Source organism: Hemiscyllium ocellatum, chromosome 38 (assembly GCF_020745735.1).
Source record: "Hemiscyllium ocellatum isolate sHemOce1 chromosome 38, sHemOce1.pat.X.cur, whole genome shotgun sequence".
In the NCBI taxonomy this organism is placed as follows: domain Eukaryota; kingdom Metazoa; phylum Chordata; class Chondrichthyes; order Orectolobiformes; family Hemiscylliidae; genus Hemiscyllium; species Hemiscyllium ocellatum.
Window position 1 is genome coordinate 24983389 of NC_083438.1, and position 17620 is coordinate 25001008.

Here is a 17620-nt window from a genome sequence, read left to right on the forward strand (position 1 = left end):
CCCAGAGTACAGCAGGATCTTGATCAGAGGGGCCGATGGGTCAAGGAGTGGCAGGTGGAGTTTAATTTAGATCAATGTGAGGTGCTGCATTTGGAATGTGAAATCAAGGTGTTATACACTTAATGGTCAGGTCGAGGGGAGTGTTGCTGAACCAAGAGACCTTGGCATACAGCTTTATAGCTCCTGGAAAGTGGAGTCACAAGCAGATAGGATAGTGAAGAAGCATTTGGTATGCTGTCCATTATTGGTCAGAGTATTGAGTATAGGGGTTGGGAGGTCACGTTGCGGCTGTACAGGACAATGGTTCGACCACTTTGGAATATTGTGTGCAATTCTGGATGATGTCACAGAAATGTGAAGCACAGGCATTCCCCAAGCAGAGACGCAGAGTTCAACTCAGTTTAAACTGTCTCCATCAAATGTATCCCACATACAGACACAAACAAACTCTTGACTTTGTTCCAACAGGGTCGGTATATCACTGGCTCTGTATTCTCAACTGTAATCTCCCACAAATTCAGCACCGAGTTCTTTGTTTGATTCTCTCTGTTCTGCTGTCATTCTCTGATGGATTCCTGGATCTGAATGTCCTCATGAACAGACGTTCTAATTCCACGGGCCATGTCCTGCTCCTGAACACAGCGTCTGATTTCATTGCGGTGTGTGATACAGGAGTCCCTTGGGGACAGGGGGAGGTCAGTCTCTCTCATGTATAATCTCACTATCACTCTCTTGCACACAATCTCTCTTTCTCTATCTCTCTCTCTCTCTTTCCCCCTCTCCCATAAATGATCTTGCTTTCATTCTTGTGTCTAAATGAACCAAGGGACATGAGGGGGAGGATGGGATTAGAGAATTGCACTCGATGATCGCACTCACTCTCTCACACTCTCTCACAGTCTCTCCTGCACCTACTCTCACACATGCAAGTGACTCTGTGTGTGAGTGTGAATCTGTGTGTGCATGCATTTCTGGTGTCCTTCCTATCAGAAGGATGTTGTGAAACTTGCAAGGGTTCAGAATAGATGCACAAAGATGTTGCCAGGGTTGGAGGATTTGAGCTATAGCAGAGACTGAACAGGTGAAGGCTGTTCTCTCTTGAGTGACAGAGGCTGAGGGGTGACCTGATAGAGGTTTATAAAATCATGAGGGGCATGATAGGATAAATAGACAAAGTCTCTTCTCTGGGGTAGGGGAGTCCAGGACTCGAGGGCAAAGGTTTAGGGTGAGAGGGGAAAGATATGGAAAAGAAGCCTAAGTGGCAACCTTTTCACACAGAGGGGGGTATGTGTGTGGAATGAGCTGCCAGAGGAAGTGGTGGAGGCTGGTACAATTGTAAAATTTAAAAGACATCTGGATGGGTGTAGGAAAAGGAAGGGTTTGGAGGGATATGGGCCGGGTGCTGGCAGGTGTACATCTCTCTGATTCTATGACTCTACTTGGCATCAGCCTTCCCAGTAGAACACCACTGTGTACACCAGCCCCTCTTCCCTGCATTAGACCCAGAGCCTTGACATTTCAACTGCTCCTCCAAGTGATTTTTAAAGGATATGACATCGACTATCCTCTCAGGTAATACATTCCAGATCCCCAACACCCTCTGGGTGATAGTGCCCCTCAAATCCCCTCGAACCCTGCTGCCTTTCACCTTAAAGTGAGCCCCCCGCACTGTTAGTGACCCTGTGATTAAGGGCGACTGTTGCTTCGTATCCAGGCTGTCCGTGCCCCTCATACCCTTATACACCTCTATCAGGTCCCCCTCAATCCTCCCTGCTCCAAAGAAAACAGCCCAAACTTAGCCAGCCTCTCTTCATCGCTGAACTGTTTCAACCCAGCCAACATCCTGGGGAATCTCCTCTGTACCCCATCTGGTGCAATCTGGGGCCCAGCAATCACTTCCTGAGCTTCCTACAAATTTCAGGGGAACACCTCATCAGGTGCTGGGGATTTATCCACTTTTATGTGTTTCAAGACATCCAGCAGCTTCTCCTCTGTAATATGGACATTTTTCAACAAAACCCCACATTCCATATCTTCCATCTCCTTCTCCACAGTAAACACTGATGCAAAATACTCATTTAGTATCACTCCCATCTCCTGTGGCTCCACACAGGGGCAGACCTTTCTGATCTTTGAGAGGCCCTACTCCCCACCATCATTATTCTTTCATACTTAATGTATTTGTGACATCCCTTTGGAGGTTTTAACGTACAAAAATCGATCATTGTTCAGAGGAACAATTGGGACTCAGGGTCTGTTCTCAAAGGAGTTCAGAAGGATGGTGATGATCACATTGAAACCTACAGAATTCTGACAGGCCTGGATAAAATGGACGTGGTGGAGATATTTCCACGAGGAGTGGGGGCTAGGACCCGAGGGCACAGCCTGAGAGTGAAGGGGTAACCCTTTTGAACTGAGATGAGGAAGAATTTCTTCAGCCAGAGAGTGGTGTCTCTGTACAACTCACTGCTGCAGAAGGCTATGGAGGCCACGTCACTGAGTGTGTTTAAAATAGTGACAGATAGGTTCTCCATTAGTGCGGGGGACCATAGGTTAGGGTGGAGAAGACAGGAGAATGGAGTTGAGAACCATATCAGCCATGATCCAATGGGAAGCAGACTCGATGGGCCAACTCTGCTCCTGTATCTGATGGTCCAACATGACAGTGTGAACAACTCCAATCTCAATCATGAATCTGTGACATCAAAAGACATGATGGAGATATTAACAGCAAATATAAATGCAGTTGAATGTTTTTAGGATGAATTTCACCAAATCATAAAGAAGGACACATCAAACATCATGGAGCTGTCAGCTTCTGTAACTCGCCCAGTGATTGTGTCTGGATCTGTCATCACTGCTCGAGCAGTTGCAGCTTTGATTGCAGCCTATTTGTAATGTCAGCTGCTGCTGTCTGGTGTGTTGTCTCTGAGGTGATCTACATCATGAAATGTTGGCTCATGGTTTGGTCTATCTGTTACAGAGCAGAGGCTGACACCCCTCTGATAATAAAACTGAAACATCCAGAAAAGATCGTCTCGTAATCTAATAAAAATAAATGTGAAAGGTGATATAACATACTTCTCACCCCCAATCTGTTCCTATAGAATCCATAGAATCCCTACAGTGTGGAAACTGGCCCTTCGGCCCAACATGTCCACACCGACCTTCCGAAGACTAAGCCACCCAATCCCATTCCCTCACTACTGTACCCTAAACTGCACATCCCTGGGCACTGTGGGACAATTTAGCATGGCCAATTCATCCTAACCTACACATCCCTGTGCACTATGGGACAATTTAGCATGGCCAATTCACCCTAACCTGCACATCCCTGTGCACTATGGGACAATTTAGCATGGCCAATTCAACCTAACCTGCACATCCCTGTGCACGATGGGACAATTTAGCATGGCCAATCCGCCCTAACCTACACATCCCTGTGCACTATGGGACAATTTAGCATGGCCAGTTCACCCTAACCTGCATAACCCTGGACACTGTTGGATAATTTAGCATGGCCAACCCGCCTAACCTGCACATCCCTGACACTATGGGACAATTTAGCATGGCCAATCCACCCCAACCTGACACTATGGGATAATTTAGCATGGCCAATGCACCCTAAACGACACATCCCTGAACACTATGGGACAATATAGCATGGCCAATCGACCCAAACCCGCACTTCCCTGAACACGATGGGACAATTTAGGATGGCCAGTTCACCCCAATCTGCATATCCCTGACACTGTTGGACAATGTAGCATGGCCAATGCACATCTTTGGACTGTGGGAGGAATTCGGAGCACCCAGATGAAACCCACGCCGACACGGGGAGAATGCGTTAACTCCACGCAGACAGTCGCCTGAGGTGGAAATCGAACCCGAGTCCGTGGCGCTGTGAGGCAGCAGTGTTCCATATTACCATTTTAACAGACCACCTTTGTGACACACCTCACCCTGTCTCCTTCAAAAAATGATTACAGCCGTAAACATGGGATATGGGCCAAATGCTGGCAAATGGGATTCGATTAAATGATGATATCTGCTCGGTATGGAAGAGTTGCACCAAAGGATCTGTTTCCGTGCTGTCCAACTCTCTGACTGTGTGAATGGGGATATGGTTCCCAGTCAGTGTGTTGGAGTTGGGCTGGGAGCTTCTTATGTGCCGATTCTTTTGCTTCCCCTGAGCGTCCATGTCATGGGTTGGGGAGGGTTTTCTGCACCACTCTTGCTTTGGTACTGCATTGCATCTTGTCCCAGTGCTGTTGCAGGCATTTTAGATGGGTTCATGACCATTGTAACATCTTGTGCCTTCAGTCATTCCTTGATGTTACAGGGACTGAATCGAATTGGCTAATGGCTGATGTTCATGATGCTGGGAATCTCATGGGGGAGACCGAGATGGATCACCCACTTGGCTCTTCTGGCTGAAGGTGTTGTAGATGCTTCAGCCTGATCTTTTGGACCTGATGGGTTGGGATCCTCCAGGCAATGAGGTTGGAGGTGATTGACCTCCCCCAATTAATGATTTAATTGTCCACCATTAGTCACAACTGAATATTGAACACTGTGTAGAATTACTTAGCCCTGCCTACTGCAAGTTGATTTCCCACTGTTGAGCAACCCTTTGTTGTGACATTAGTAAATTAACTCCGAGTTTGAGTATGTTTGGTATTTCTCTGTGGTAGCCCTCCTACACTTCACATTTTACCTGATTTGATAATGTCAACAAAGCCAGTTCTTCTGTAACATGATGATTGCATTAGTCGTAAAGATGTACAGCACGGAATCAGACCCTTCACTCCAACTCATCCATGTTGACCAGATCTCTGAATCTAATGTAGTCCCATTTGCCAGTGCCTGGCCCTTATCACTCTAAACCCTTCCTATTGATGTACACATCCACATGCCTTTTAAATGCTGTAATTGTAGCAGCCTCCACCTCTTCCTTTAGCAGCTCATTCTATGCACACACCACTCTCTGCATAAAAAACGTTGCTCCTTAGGTCCCTTTTGAATCTTTCCCCTGTCCCCCTGAACCTGTGCCCTCTAGGTTTGAACACCCCCACCCCTGGGCAATGACTTCATCTGTTTATCCTGTCCATGACTCTCATGATTTTATAAAACTCTATAAGGTCACCTGCAGCCTCTGATGCTCCAGGGAAAACAGCCCCAGCGTATTCAGTCTCTCCCTATAGCTCAAATCATCCAACCCTGACAGCATCCCTGTAAATCTTTTCTGACTCCTTTCAAGATTCACAACATTCTTCCGATAGGAGGGAGACCAGAATTGCACACAATATTCCTAAAGTGGCCGAACCAATGTCCTGTACAGCCGCAACATGACCTCCCAACTCCTACACTTGATGCTGTGACCAATAAAGGAAAGCATACCAAGCGCATTCTTCACTATCCTGTCTCCCTGCGACTCCATTTTCAAGGAGCTATAAACTTGCACTCCATTCATGTGCAACTCCATGTTACAGTAAAATCACACTTCAGGAACAGCACTTAACGTGTTGGTGCCAATTATGTTGCAGCCAACACACATTTTAAAAGTTCACATTGTCAAAAGTGTCCCCAATTCTTCAATCGTGTTACAGCAAATTCATGTTGATGAAACATACGTTATAACAGAATGACCTGCAATTGTCTCCTGAGGGATTCAAGGTTAAAAAAAAATCAATTGGAATTCTGGACAAAAAGAACAAACAATCTGAAGAAATGGTGGTAAGGAATTGATAAGAGTTTTATGCACCAGTGATATAGATGTGTAATGTTCATATTAATATCAAAATCTCTCCACAGTTTCAAGATCAGATCATCAAAACTTGAAACAAACACAATGAGCATTACAGAAACTCAGCAGGTCTGGCAGCATGTGTGGAGAGAGAAACACTGTTAACATTGAGTCTAATGTGACTCATCTCACGACATCAAAAATGACCAATTTGACAACCTCGTGATGTTTACAAGGGATTTGGGATCCACAGTGTCACTAACATCTGTCTTCTCTAGTAAGTTTTCTTTGTAATAAGTTAATTAAACTTTGCTTAACAAAGTAATCTCAAAGATTTTGTCTTCTAGGAGACTAATGTAGGAGCAGGGAGATTTGTGAGAGCTGCTCAGGAGGGTTGAAACGAGTAGTTTAGGGGAGGATCCAGGGAATTAGTGAGGAAAGAGATCACTCTGAGACTGAGTTACAACTCACACAACACCAGGTTATAGTCCAATAGGTTTATTTGGAAACACTAGCTTTTGGAGCGCTGCTCCTTCATCAGGTGGTTGTGGAGTACACAATTGTAAACACAGAATTTATAGCAAAAGATTACAGTGTGATGTAACTGACATTATATATTGGAAAATATCTTGATTGTTAAGTCTCTCATCTGTTGGAATGACCATGATAGTTTCACTTGGTTCATATGTAAATCACAAAATTCTTTTTAAAAGTTACATTCTCAGGTTAACTGTAACAATTGGTGTCAGCCCCCTGTGTTCTGTTGTCTGTGCCACAATATTTAGACTGATTCTAATCTAAAAAATGAGTTAACAGAGCCTTACAAGTATTCATGCAGTTTTTGAGCAAAGTACAATGTAACTCTGCAAATACAAATTCACCCCACAAACGTATATGTGTATATGTGCATGTGTGTGTGTGTGTGTGTGTGTGTATAGATGTGTTTATATGTGTGAGTATAGGAGTGCGTGTGTGTGTGTGTGTGTGTATATAGACAACGCTGGTTGAGTCACATGAGTACCGTAATGACCTCCTTAGGAGTCAGACACGTGCTGCAACCGACAGGGTACCCTTCGTTATCCAGTACTTCCCAGGAACCGAAAAACTACACCATGTTCTTCGCGACCTGCAACACATTATCAATGAGGATGAGCACCTCACCAAGACCTTCCCCACACCTCCACTTCTCACCTTTAAATACCCACCAAACCTCAAACAGATCATTGTTCGTAGCGAACTGCCAAGCTGTCAGGACAACTCCATACAACCCTGTCACGGTCGGCGCTGCAAGACATGTCAGAGTGTGGACATGGATACCATCATTACGCGTTGGACACCTCCCACTATGTACGTGGCAGGTACTCATGTGACTCAGCCAACGTTGTTTATCTTATACACTGCAGGCAGGGATGTCCCGAGGCCTGGTACATTGGGGAGACCGAGCAGAGGCTACGGCAACAGGAATGGACCCCGCAAAACAATCAACAGACAGGAGTGTTCCCTCTTAGTTGGAGAACATTTGACCTCGGACCTTCGGGTGACAATCCTCCTAGGCGGACTTTGGGACAGGCAGCAGCGAAACGTGGTCGAGCAGATGTGAAAGCTAATTTCAGTTCCCATAGGGAGGCCCTCAACAGGGACCTTGGGTTCATGTCACATTGCAGGTGACCACCACACTATATACGCACACACACACACGTTTGTGGGGTGAATTTGTATTGCAGAGTTACATTGTACTTTGATCAAAACCTGGATGAATCCATCTCTGTTAACTCATTTTTTAGATTAGAATCAGTTGAAATATTACGGCACAGACAACAGAACACAGGAGGCTAACACCTACAACATCTTCTCTGGCCTGACATCAATTGTTACAGTTTACCTGAGGATGTAACTTTTAAAAAGAGTTTTGTGAATTACATATGAACCAAGTGAAACTATCATCATGGTCATTCCAACAGATGAGAGACTTAACAATCAAGCTATTTTCCAATGTATAATGTCAGTTACATCACACTGTAAACTTTTGCTATAAATTCTGTGTTTTACAATTGTGTACTCCACAACCACCTGATGAAGGAGCAGCGCTCCGAAAGCTAGTGCTTCCAATTAAACCTAATGGACTATAACCTGGTGTTGTGTGATTTTTAACTTTGTACACCCCAGTCCAACACCAGCATCTCCAAATCAATCTGAGACTGGTACAGTTGGGAAAGGAGTGAGACAAACAGTCAGGGCAGGCAGGACAAAAACAGAGAACAAGGTAGGATTGATAAATTAAACTGCATTTATTTCAATGCAAGAAGCCTAATTGGGAAGGCAGATGAATTGAGGGCATGGTTAGGGATATGGTACTGGGGCATCATAGCAATTACAGAGACGTGGCTCAGGGACAGACAGGACTGGCAGCTTAATGTTCCAGGATACAAATGCTGTAGGAAGGATACAAAAGGGGGTGGAGAGGAGGGGGAGCAGTGTTTCTGATAAGGGTGAACATTATGGCTGTACTGAGGGAGGATATTCCTGGGAATGCATCCAAGGAAATTATTTGGGTGGAACTGAGAAATAGGAAAGAGATGATGACCTTCTTGGGATTATATTCTCGAACACCCAAGAGGCAGTGAGAAATTGCAAAACAAATCTTTAAGGAGATCTCAGTTATGTGTAAGAAAAGTAGGATGGTAATTTCCAAACATAGACCTGGACTGCCATAGTTTTCAGGGTTTAGTGTACAAGAAAATGTTGTGATTCAGCATCTGGATGGACCTACAAGAGAAGCTAGAAAACGTGACCTCCTCTTGGAAATAAGGCAGGGCAGGTGACTGAGGTGTCAGTGGGGGAGTACTTCGGGGCCAGTGACTGTAAATCTGTTAGTTTTAAAATAAATTAGTGATGGAAAAGGATAGACCGCATCTAAAAGTTGAAGTTCAAATTGGATGAAGGCAAATTGAACGGTATTAGGTAAGAACATTCAAAAGTTGAGTGGGGACAGATGTTCAAAGGGAAAGGGAAGGTTGGAAAATGAGAAGCCTTCTGAAATGTGATTTTGAGAGTCCAGAGACAACATATTCCTGTTCGGGTGAGAGGCAAGGCTGGGAGGTGTAGGGAATGATGGGTGATGAGAGAAATCGAGGCTTTGGTATAGAAAAAGAAGGAAACGTGTCCAGGGTCGACAACAGAGATTGAGTCAATTGTAAAAGAGTATAAAGGCAGTAGGAGCATAATTAAGAGGGAAATCAGGAGGGCAAAAAGGGGACATGAGATAGCTGTGGCAAACAGGGTTAAGGAGAATCCAAAGAGATATTATGACTATATGAAGGACAAAAGGATAACAAGGAGAGAACAGCGTCCCATCAAGATCAGCAAGAGAGCCCACGTGTGGAACTGTAGGAGATGGGGGAAGATATTAAATGAGTATTCTGCATCAGACAGTGGTTAGGCCATTTTTGGAATATTGCTTGCAATTCTGGTCTCCTTCCTATCAGAAGGATGTTGTGAAACGTGCAAGGGTTCAGAAAAGATTCACAAAGATGTTGCCAGGGATGGAGGATTTGAGCTATAGGAGAGGCTGAATAGGCTCGGGCTGTTTTCTCTGGAGCATCGAAGGCTGAGGGGTGACCTGATCGAGGTTTATATAATCATGAGGGGCATAGATAGGATAAACAGACAATGTCTCTTCCCTGGGGTGGGGGAGTTCAGAACTAGAGAAGCATCGGTTTAGGGTGAGAGGGGAAAGATTTAAAAGAGACCTGAGGGCAACCTTTCCCACAGAGGGTAGTACGTGTGTGGAATGAGCTGCCAGAGGAAGTGGTAGAGGCTGGTACAATTGTAACATTTAAAAGGCATCTGGATGGGTATATGAACAGGAAGGGTTTGGAGGGATATGGGCCGGGTGCTGGCAGGTGGGACTAAATGGGGTGGGATATCTGGTCAGCATGGATGGGTTGGATCGAAGGGTCTGTTTCCGTGCTGTATACTCAATGACTCTATTATGTATGAGAGACGTGCTGAGAGAGAGGGAGATGGTGATATCGTACATGGGAAGGAGAAAGAAATTGTGAGATTTTACATGAGAGTGAGAAAAACAGTGAGATCGTGCATGAGACAGAGATAGAAAGAGAGTTAGTACGTGAGAGATTCACCTTCCCTGACAGTGTGGGGCTCCTGTATCACACACCAGAAAAATGAAATCAGACGCTGTGTTTAGGAGCAGGACATGGCCGGTGGAATTCGAACATCTGTTCATTAGGATGCTCAGAACCAGGAATCCAGCAGAGAATGACAACAGAACACAGAGAATCAAACAAAGAACTTGGTGTTGAATTAGTGGAAGTGTAGAGTAGAGAATGTGGAGTCAGTGATGGACTGAACTGTTGTACCACGGTTGAGAGTTCAGGACTGTGTCTTTGTATCTGTGTGTGGGGGTGTGTGATGGAGACAGTTTATTAGCTTACTCTGAGCCTCTGCTTGGGGAATGCCTATCCTTCGGCTATTTGACTGCAACATCATAGAGAGCTCTCCCATGCTGTACCTGTTCTGGGAGTCATTAATGCAGACAGTGTCGAGACAGCTTTACTCTGTATCTCCCCCCATTAAACAGGACATGTAGTTGGAATGTGCAGATGATAGGAGAAAGTGAGGACTGCAGATGTTGGAGTATCAGAGCTGAAAATGTGTTGCTGGAAAAGCGCAGCAGGTCAGGCAGCATCCAAGGAACAGGAAATTCGACGTTTCGGGCATAAGTCCTTCATCAGGAGGGCTTATGCCCGAAACATCGAATTTCCTGTTCCTTGGATGCTGCCTGACCTGCTGCGCTTTTCCAGCAACACATTTTCAGCATGTGCAGAGTATACACAAATTGCCAATGGAGTATTCAGGAAAGAGCAGTAGACTTTCAGAGGATCCAAGCAGGTGCTGTTTACTGTCGTTGGGAAGTTGTCTGAGGATGAAAGTGGTCCACAGGATTGCTGATGTCATCTCAGTAAAACACTCACAGAGAGACCTCCTTCCTGTTGTTGGCCAATGAATATGAAGCACAGAATTCCAGTGAAATAGGCCTGTGAGGGCTGAGGGCTTTCTCTGTTTGTCATAAAGAGCAAAATGGTCACCCAATGTCCTTGGGGAAGAGGCCTGGCCTGGATTTAACCCAAATCACAGCCTGACACTGCAACCCCACAAAGTAACTGAGGGATGGACATTTATAAATCACATTCCATGCCTTCAGTGTCATCTCAAACTGGGTTCGAGGGAATGGAGCAGTTTTGCAGTGTCCTCAGTGTGTGATTGAGGGAGATGGCAACAGAGATGGAGGGGGAGGGAAAGATGGCAACAGAGAGAGAGTGTGAGGTGGCGGGGGAAATGGTGACACAGGGAGGGGGGGGAGGGTGAGATAGCGACACAGAGGGGGAATGGAGGGGACAGAGGAAAGAGAGGGGGATTAACACACAAGAGAGAGATGAGGGGAGATGGTGGACAGAGAGAAAGAGAGGGAAATAGTGACAGAAAGAGAGGAAGAGATGGTGACACAGAGAGAGAGGCAGATGGAGAAGACACAAGAGAGAGAGGGGGGAGATGGTGACACAGAGAGAGAGGGAGAGATGGTGACACAGAGAAGGGGGATTTGGTGACACAGAGTGAGACAGGACCAGGAGAGAGACAGGCCGGGAGAGCGAGTCAGGGAGACCCCCATCACAAACTGAATTGTGAAATTGCTGGCACTATTGGGACCTTGCTGTGTGAGAAGTACATGGGGGAGGGTAACATGCTTATGGAGGGGGTGTTGCTGGGGATGGGGTGGAGTGTTCTGGCGTGGGACAAAGACGGTGAAATACCCCAAGGGGGCCACACCCAGCTGCCTGTGGGATCTTGCTGTGCACCCCTCTGCCTGTGGGTCACCCCTTACACATCAGAGCAGCCTGTGAACAAGAGCCGGGCTCTCTTTGCTGATGGTCTGACAGTGGGAGGGGGTGTATCATTTCCCACTTCCCCCAAGACAGACCTCACTCTTCCCCCACCCATCCTCTCCTCCCCCTCCCCTCAGAATGTGGTATTGACCTGGTTAATGGCTACAGGAAAAGGAGATGGGAACCCACTTTAAATGGGAGGGAGGGAGGGAGGAGAGGAGAGGGCATTTCTGTCAGAACGGAGGGGAATGGAGAGAGAGAGAGGTGGAGAGAGAAGGGACAGGTGGGGTTGGGGTGGAGAGAGGGCAGAGGGGGTGTGGGAGAGACATAGATCAATTCTCGAGAGCAGGAGAAAGCTGAGCAGAGATGGAAACGTAGATAGGGGCAGAGAGAGGGGGAGAGAGGGAGGGTGGGGAGGAGTGAGTGAGAGTGTGAGAGAGAGGGAGAGAGCTGACTGCCCCAGTGGAAGGTTCATGGTTTAAAACAGGTTTGAAGCCTGGGGTTAAAGTAACCGAGGACTCGGGATTGTGACACAAACAGGTTAATCCCCAGGATCTGGGAGGCAGGATTCCCTGAGGAGGGAATTGAAACCTTCAAATGGAAACTCTCTCCAAAGACCTGTTCTCATGTCAGAGTGATGTGAGAGGTGTATAGGCCAGGGGGATAAAATGTGATAATCACAGAAATACATACAGGATGGCCATTTCAATTCAATTCACTGTGTATCTGGGAGGGGGTCTCTGTCTGTCTCTCCAGGTTTCTTTTGTGGAGTTTTAAACAAATAAAAACTGACCCACACACAACAAAATGAGCTGTCACTATTTAATAATTAGAGTGGTGCTGGAAAAGCACAGCAGTTCAGGCAGCATCTGAGGAGCAGGAAAGTCAACGTTTCAGGCAAAAGCCCTTCATCAGGAATAGAGGCAGAGTGCCTGCAGGGTGGAGAGATAAATGAGAGGAGGGTGGGGGTGGGGAGAAAGTAGCATAGAGTGCAATAGGTGAGTGGGGGTGGGGATGGAGGTGATAGCTGAAAATGTGTTGCTGGAAAAGCGCAGCAGGTCAGGCAGCATCCAAGGAACAGGAAATTCGACATTTCGAGCATAAGCCCTTCATCAGGAATCATCAGGAATGGCTAATGCCCGAAATGTCGAATTTCCTGTTCCTTGGATGCTGCCTGACCTGCTGCGCTTTTCCAGCAACACATTTTCAACCTCTGATCTCCAGCATCTGCAGACCTCACTTTCTCCTCGATTGAGGTGATAGGTCAGGGAGGAGGCTGGTGCGGATAGGGAGATAGGCAGGTAGGACAGGTCATGGGGACAGTGCTGAGCTGGAAGTTTGGACCTGGGGTGAGGTGGGGGAGGGGTAAATGAGGAAACTGGTGAAGTCCACATTGATGCCCTGGGGTTGAAGTGTTCCGAGGCGGAAGATGAGGCGTTCACCTGGACCATCTCTGACCTCTCCATCTCCATTAATGACGACTGATTTGACACTGACATTTTATACAAACCCACCAACTCCCACAGCTCCCTGGATTATACCTCTCCCACCCTACCTCCTGCAAAAATGTCATCCCGTATTCCAATTCCTCCGCCTCTGCCGTATCAGCTCCCAGGAGGACCAGTTCCATCACAGAACACACCAGATGGCCTCCTTCTTCATCACCACAATTTCCCTTCCCACGTGGTTAATGATGCCCTTCAACGCATCTCATCCAAATCCTGCAGCCCGCCCTCAAACCCCACCCCCTCCAACCGTAACAAGGACAGACCCCCCTGGTGTTCACCTTCCACCCTACCAACCTTCGCATAAAGCACATCATCCAACGATATTTCCGCCACCTCCAAACAGACCCCACCACCAGGGATATATTTCCCTCCCCACCCCTTTCCGCCTTCCTCAAAGACCGTTCCCTCCGTGACTACCTGGTTAGGTCCACGCCCCCTACAACCCACCCTCCATCCTGGCACCTTCCCCTGTCACCGGAAGGAATTGCAAAACCTGCGCCCACACCTCCTCCCTCACCTCCACCCAAGGCCCTAAAGGAGCCTTCCACATCCATCAAAGTTTTACCTGCACATCCACCAATATCATTTATTGTATCCGTTGCTCCTGATGCAGTCTCCTCTACATTGGGAGACTGGATGCCACCTAGCTGAGCGCTTCAGGGAACATCTCTGGGACACCCACACCAATCAACCCCACCGCCATGTGGCCCAACATTTCCATAAGGCCATTAGACATAGGAGTGGAAGTAAGGCCATTCAGCCCATCGAGTCCACTCCGCCATTCAATCATGGCTGTTGGGCATTTCAACTCCACTTACCAGCATTCTGCCCGTAGCCCTTAATTCCTTGTGACATCAAGAATTTTATCAATCTCTGCCTTGAAGACATTTAGCGTCCCAGCCTCCAATGCACTCTGCGGCAATGAATTCCACAGGCCCACCACTCTCTGGCTGAAGAAATGTCTCCGCATTTCTGTTCTGAATTGACCCCCTCTAATTCTAAGGCTGTGTCCACGGGTCCTAGCCTCCTCGCTTAACGGAAACAATTTTCTAGCGTCCATCCTTTCCAAGCTATGTATATACTTGTACGTTTCTATAAATCCCCCTTAATCTTCTAAACTGCAATGAATACAATCCCAGGATTCTCAGCCATTCGTCGTATGTTAGATCTACCATTCCAGGGATCATCCGTGTGAATCTCTGCTGGACACGTTCCAGTGCCAGTGTGTCCTTCCTGAGGTGTGGGACCAAAACTGGACACAGTACTCCAAATGGGCCTAACCAGAGCTTTATAAAGTCTCAGTAGCACAACGGTGCTTTTATATTCACCTCCCCCTCCCACTCAGCCAAGAACATGGAGGTCCTGGGCCTCCGTCACCGCCGCTCCCTCACCACCCAACACCTGGAGGAAGAACGCCTCATCTTGGCCTCAGAACACTTCAATCCCAGGGCATCAATGTGGACTTCACACATTTTCCTCATTTCCCCTTCCCCCCACCTTACCCCAGTTCCAAATTTCCAGCTCAGCACCGTCCCCATGACCTGTCCTACCTGCCTATCTCCCTTCCCACCTATCTGCTCCACCCTCCTCCCTGACCTATCACTCCATCCCCAGCCCCATTCACCCATTGTACTCTTTGCTACCTTCCCCATCCTCCTCCCTGACCTATCACCTCCATCCCCACCCCCACTCACCTATTGTACTCTATGCTACTTTCTCCCCACCCCCACCCTCCTCTCATTTATTTCTCCACCCTGCAGGCACTCTGCCTCTATTCCTGATGAAGGGCTTTTGCCCTAAACATCGACTTTCCTGCTCCTCGGAGTCTGCCTGACCTGCTGTGCTTTTCCAGCACCACTCTAATCTGGACTCTGGTTTCCAGCATCTGCAGTCCTTGTTTTTACCCCGTCATTATTTAAAGTGGGGAGAGGGTGGGGTGGGGGGAGGTGAGGGAGGGAGGGAGGAATAAAGATTACAGTGTGCAGGATTAAATCAGAGAGAGTTATCAGAGATGGACAGAGTGCCAGTGGGGCAACAGAGAGGGGGAACAGAGAGAGCGGGGAACCGAGAGTGAGGGTACAACAGGGGGGGGGTGGAACAGAGAGGGGGGAACAGAGAGAGAGAGGGACAATGGAGGGCTGTGGAACAGAGAGAGAGGGGAAGCAGAGAGAGAGAGAGACAGGGAATGGGGGGAACAGAGGGAGAGGAACAGAGAGAGAGGGAGAGAGAGAAACGGAGAAGATGAGGGTATTGTTTGGGATTGTCAAACAGTAGGATTGGTCCTTCTGTCATCATGGAGATGGAGACGATCGACCCTTAACCAGGGTCAGGAACACAGATGATCTATCTGTGGTCACACTGCTGCTTGTGGATCTTGCTGTGCGTTTCTAGCCTCGGGCCAATTGCTCTTTAGTGATTTCTTTGTATTTCGCTGTTGCTTGATGTTCTGCAATGCATTAATGATGCAGTAATTAAACTGACCCAGTATCGCAGGGTAAAGTGGGAGACTGGGGAAGGCAGAGAGCAGTGGGATCTTGCTGTGCTCTTGGTGTCGCTGCTGTATTTTATTTCAAATTGCTTTTTATTTCCCTCTCAGTCTGTTCCCCCCGCCCCGAGGAGGGGATTAGATCCAGGAGCTGAAATTCAGGACGGTGCAGAGACAGAGGGAATCAAATCATTTCTGCCCCGAGGAATCATCAGACCAGAGCCAGAACCAGAGAGAGAGAGGGAGTGAGACAGCGAGAGGGAGAGAGAGTGAGACAGCGAGCTAGATAGAAAGACGGAGAGAGAGACAGTGAAGGAAAGAGAGACAGCGAGAGGGAGAGAGAGAGACAGCGAAGGAGAGAGAGCAACAGTGAGAGGGAGACAGAGACAGTGAGGGAGAGAGAGAGAGAGACAGCGAGGGACAGAGACAGAGAGTTTGGTCTGGGAACCACACATACAGCAGAAAATCCTGACAGATCCTCAGCAAATATCCCCCTCTCTTCCCAGCCCAGTGTGTGTCAGGAGGGGGACAGTCAGGCTCTTAGACCCTAGTGTGGGACCTCCCCCAGTTAATGATTTAATTGTCCCCCACCCGTCACACCCAATGTGGAATGGCTGTGTAGGATTACTTATCCCTGCCTATTGCAAGTTGATTTCCCTACTGTTGAGCAACCCTTTGTTGTGACATTAGTAAATTAACTCCTTGTTTGGAGTATGTTTGGTATTTCTCTGTGGTAGCCCTCCTACACTTCACATTTTACCTGATTTGATAATGCCAACACAACCAGTTCTTCTGTAACATGATGATTGCATTAGTCATAGAGATGCACAGCTCAGAATCAGACCCTTCACTCCAACTCGTCCATGTCAACCAGATACTCTACCTAACCTAGTCCCATTTGCCAGTGCCTGGCCCTTATCCCACTAAACCCTTCCTATTGATGTAGCTATTCAGATGCCTTTTAAATGCTGTAATTTTACCAGCTTCCATCTGTTCCTCTGGCAGCTCATTCCAAGCACACACCACTCTCTGTACAAAAAACGTTGCCCTTAGGCCCCTTTTAAATCTTTCCCCACTTATCCTGAACTGGTGCCCCCTAGTTTCGAACTCCCCCACCCCTGGGCAAAGACTTTGTCTGTTTATCCTATCCATGACTCTCATGGTTTTATAAAACTCTATAAGGTCTCCCCAGCCTCAGACGCTCCAGGGAAAACAGCCCCAGCCTATTCAGTCTCTCCCTATAGCTCAAATCATCCAACCCTGACAACATCCCTGTAAATCTTTCTGACCCCTTTCAAGATTCACAACATCCTTCCGATAGGAGGGAGACCAGAATTGCACACAATATTCCAAAAGTGGCCGTACTACTGTACAGCCGCAACATGACCTCCCAACTCCTACACTTGATGCTGTGACCAATAAAGGAAAGCATACCAAGTGCCTTCTTCACTATCCAATCTACCTGTGACTCCACTTTCAAGGAGCTATAAACTTGCACTCCATTCATGTGCAACTCCATGTTACAGTAAAATCACGCTTCAGGAACAGCTTAACGTGTTGGGGCCAATCATATTGCAGCCAACACACATTTTCAAAGTTCACATTGTCAAAAGTGTCCCCATTCTTCAATCGTGTTACAGCAAATTCATGTTGATGAAACACACGTTATAACAGAATGACCTGCAATTGGCTCCTGAGGGATTCGAGGTTAAAAAAAATCAATTGGAATTCTGGACAAAAAGAGCAAACAATCTGAAGAAATGGTGGTAAGGAATTGATAAGAGTTTTATGCACCAGCGATATAGATGTGTAATGTTCATTTAATATCAAAATCTCTCCACAGTTTCAAGATCAGATCATCAAAACTTGAAACAAACACAATAAGCATTACAGAAACTCAGCAGGTCTGGCAGCATGTGTGGAGAGAGAAACACCGTTAACATTGAGTCGAATGTAACTCATCTTCACGACATTAAAA